The sequence below is a fragment of the Falco cherrug genome, chromosome 1 (assembly GCF_023634085.1).
Source record: "Falco cherrug isolate bFalChe1 chromosome 1, bFalChe1.pri, whole genome shotgun sequence".
Lineage (NCBI taxonomy): Eukaryota > Metazoa > Chordata > Aves > Falconiformes > Falconidae > Falco > Falco cherrug.
Window position 1 is genome coordinate 23,537,132 of NC_073697.1, and position 4,571 is coordinate 23,541,702.

Genomic DNA, 4,571 nt, shown 5'->3' on the forward strand with positions numbered 1-4,571 from the left:
TCCTTTTTATGCTTACAAGGTACCTAATTATATTCTTAGTGTTTCATTATTCTTCAGATTAGATACATGTAACATCATATCATAGAGCAATTCTTGTCATCTTGTATATTTACAAATCAGTCACATCTAAGAAAGACTGTAGCTGAAACAATGAAAAAGATAAATTAACACAGAGTAATATTACATGTCCTTGGTCTGTGAAAGGTTTGGATGTCAACAAAAAGAAATGAGAACCAATGACCTGTATCTAGATTTTTTTACAGGTTTTAGGATAAGATCAGTCAGCTGTGTTTCAAAACTACAAAAAAGCTGAATGATTTTGGTTTAGAAAAAGACTGTTATTGTGTCAGAAACACTATGACAAGAAAACATGTTCATCATCTTTAACATGGCAAAAATTTTTGTAGGCTGTGTCAAAGTGCATAGAAGAGGCTCAGCGATTAGTGTACAAATGGTGGGGAGAAGTGGGAAAAGCATGGACATCATAAAACTTCTAGATGCTGCCACACTGTTAAATTTCTTCCAGAGAAGACTGAGGCACTCCAGGGAGCCTGCTGTAGAGCAGGCATCCTCGTAGCACTGAAGTTCTTTGAAGTAATTTTCTACTTTCTTTTTATGCAGCTTTGAAATGAACCGCTTGGTGAGAAGCTTATTGCAGTCAGTGATGCAGATGTCCCTGGAAAGAAATCAGGATTGTGGGAAATGCTGAACTTCAGAATACTTGCAACATGTGAGCTGATGATGGGACTGGTTAGCCAGGGACGATGTAAGAAGGGATAAAGAGGGGAAAGCTTCTCTGTAAGGACAGTAATTGAGGTTCTTGCTATGTAAGTAAGCGTGTGTGCGTTGGGAGCGGATCAGTCAGTGAATTGGACCAGGAATCTTATTTAGCTGCCCTGGGTCACTGAAGGTGAGGGTCAGTGCTGTAGTCCAGCAGCCTTTGGGAAGGACATTGATGGCTACCACTGCCTCACTGCAGGGGGCGGGGAACGGCCTTGCTGAGGGACAGTTATACATCCTCTGGTGGAGTGTCTCAATTGTTTCTTCTCACAGTGTTTTGATGGTTCTCAGCTGAGCAAGAGGGTACTGGATTTTAGATAGGTTATGGTATTATCCTGGGCAGTTGCTGTTTCCGAGGGATTCATCGGTACCTATCCTGGAGAAAAAAAGAAGTAGTTTATGCCTGTAATATGCAAGTCTATTCTAGCCATAAACTGACCCATTGCTTGCCAGAAAGGCCACGGTTCTTACAGAACTTGCCTTCCCCAGGGTGGCATTTACCCTTTGAAATGAGCTGTAACCCAGTGTTCCTGTCCCTGAGAAGTCACAGCTCGCGCTGGACAGCAAGTCCCACCAACCCACACGTAAACCCTCAGCCGCAGGCGCGAGCGGACTGTGCATGCCTGCTTCTCTGCACCCGTTTGAGACCTGCCACCCGCAGCGGCTAGCGGGTGCGTGAAAACCCTGAGCCACCTCGCTGCTGCGCCTGGAAACAAAGGCAAAACGTATGGTTTAGCATCCGCCTTAGCTGTCACCCTGACGGCTCTTTCAGGCTCCTGCCCAGGTGCTTTTCCAGAGGCTGCCACTGAGACATGGAGCCTGCTGCTTCACCCTCCTATTTTATTAGAAAAACTGTTACTAAAAGAAAGCCAGCTGTATCCTGGGCTGCATCCAAAGCAGCGTGGCCAGCAGCAGGCCGAGGGAGGTGATTCCACCCTTCTGTTCCACGTTGGATAGACCTGACCAGGGGTTGTGTCCAGCTCTGGGATCCTCTGCATGGGAAAGACATGGAGCTGTTGGAGAGGGTCCAGAGGAGGCCACAGAACCGGTCTCTGCTGGGAGCAGTGGGGTCACTCAGCCCAGGGAAGGCTCCAGGGTGCCCTTCTGGTGGCCTTTCAGTACTTTAGGGGGCTTGTAAAATAGATGGGGACAGACGTATTATGGCCTGTAGCGACAGGACAAGGGTGACTGGTTTTAACTAAAAAAGGGGCAGATTCAGGCTAGATACGCGGAATAAATGTTCCACCCAGCAAAGCGATGCCCCAGCCCAGCAGCGTTCAGGGTCCGGTTCGAGAGGGCTCTGAGCAACCCGGGTCTCGTTGAAGGTGTCCCTGCCGGCGGGTGAAAAACCTCATCGAGCGCTGCCAAATGGTATTTGACATTGCCAGGTGACTGATCCGCTCGGGGTACAGGGGGAGGGGGGGTGAGGGGAGCGGGGGCTACCGGTGCGCCGCCGCCGCCGCTAGGTGGCGCCGCCCGCCCGGTGGAGCCTGCGCTGGGACCTGGGGCACCGGCAGGGATGCGGTACCGGCACCGGGGGAGACCACGGGCACGGGAGGGACCAGGGGCACCGGGGAGGACCCGGCACCCGCAGGGACCCCGCGCACCAGGGGGGACCCGGCACCAGGAGGAGACAGAGGCACCGCAAGGGACCCCGGGCGCGGGGCATCACTCCTCATTCGGGAGAACCGTGGGCGCTTGGGTGCGCAGTGGGGTGAGAGGCGCGTAGGAGCGAAGCGGGGAAAAAGAAGGAGCAACGGAGGGTTGAATAGCGCCTTTAAATTACTGCTGACACCTCTGTTCCAGCTCCCTAAAATCTCAATCAACAACCCATTAGAACTCAACGGGAGTAAAACTAAATCCTCGTTTAAGTGTATTTATCCGCTCTCTTTTCTCTCTTTCAAATGCTAAATCCATTTCAGCATATGCCCCTTCTTTCTCTCGCTTTTCTCTAAAGACTGGCAGCCCGTACTACTCTTGTAAATATGAAAGATGCTAATCATATGACATATCACGTCTCAGTCGGAGCCTGGAATAAAGCCTTGAGATTTGGGATCATTGCCTCCAGACAACAGCTTCATCAGCCGGAAAGTTGGTTTTTTTCTCCTTTCCTTCAACTCTCAATCCCTTCTTTGTCTGGGGGAAAATGCAGCCAACTCGAGCCACCCCGGCCATATGGTTCACTCTGTGTTTTCTTAGTTGAATCCTGAATTGTTTGTGACTTGCGAAGGGTTTTTTTTTTTTTTTTTTTTTTTGGAAGTGTGTATAAAGACATAGAAGAGGCTGCCCGTACCGGAGAGGCTTTGCAGGGTTACTACATGTTCTTCACGTGTTCATTTCACACACTCCTTCTGTAGCAACTTCACCGCTCCCGCTCCACCCAAGAGCCAAAAGGTGCAAGCCTCGGGCGTGCTTTTTAACGGCAGCATGACCCATTCTGGGGATCTTGTTCTTTTTCCTTTTGGTGGATGGAAATGCCGCCTCAAAACGTGATTTGTTTTGTCCGTACTCATCCGCAGTCCCGTTTGAATCTGTGGTGTGTGTGAAGCAGTTATCTGCTTACTAGCAAATCCCTTCTAGAAATGCCTTGACTAAGAGAAGCCCCGAAGTATTCTGCGTGAGGAAGAGTGGCTTTTAAGACCTGTATAAATTAGGAGCTGAATGAGTTCAGTGCGCTCGAGTTTGGATAGCCCCCTGTTTGATAGCAGCCTGCCAAATTTTCTTTCTCTCTTTCCTTACACAAACCCCCAAAAAGGCCCTTTCACCAAATCATTAAATTCTACAGAGGTGGTCAAGCTAGTCCTGCTTTTCAGGCGTTCGAGAAAGAAAAGGGTCCTTGAAGTTTAGAAGATGCCCAAGGAAAACTCATTGAATGACATCAAAAGAATGAGTTTCCATAGCTGTTGAAGCACGAGAGCTGTGTAGCTGCACAAAGGCGGGTTGGGGCAGTAGGACTGTCCCACTGCTCTATCCCAGCACAATTGGGTCACTGAAATAGGGAATTAATTACCATTGGAGAGTGGGCAGCCCATTCACCACTGGCTGAGTTTTATTAAACGCCAATATAAATAACAAAACAACTCTTGTGGCTGCACTATTCCTACACGCCAAAGGAAGGATTATGTTGGGGATTAACATCTTAAAGTCTATGAGACTTTCTGACTCAAGGCTCGGAGCTGGTAATCGTATTTGTCTCCTGGTTCAGCGATTAGTGCTCTCCCTCGCGCACCTTCGCCTGGATGGCCAATGTCCCTTTTTGCAGGCACTGGGTTTTTCACACAATCGGCTGTTCTTTTCCCCACATCTATAGAAAAGAATAAGAAAACTGAAGCGTGTTCACGCGATCCTCAAGCTTCTTCTCTTCTTCATGGGAAAGGAAGGCATCGGCAGCCTTTTTTCACAAGGGGGGGGAGGCAAACCCTCTTGGGGGGGGGGGACCAGGCAAGACTCGGGACGGCAAAATCGCTCCACAGGCCTGCACCTGCCATGCAAATCTGCCAGGAACAATCGGCCCCCGACAAGGGGCTTGTCTGCCCAGGGCAGGGGGGTGCTAGGGAAGGATGCTGGGGCAGCGCTCTGAGGGAGAGACCCCTCCTCACCTTGATCCCAAAACAAACTCCAGATTTGCTAATGTGGCTTGGGAGTCGGGGGGCTGGTTCCTGCCCCTCCCTGCAGCCCTTTTCGCTGCAGTGTGCACAGGGGGGTCAGGAAGGACCCGGCTTGGGGCGAAGGCGGGGACACAACCCCACAACAGCCTGATTTCTCCCCTCCACAGAGCACCCTGGTACCCT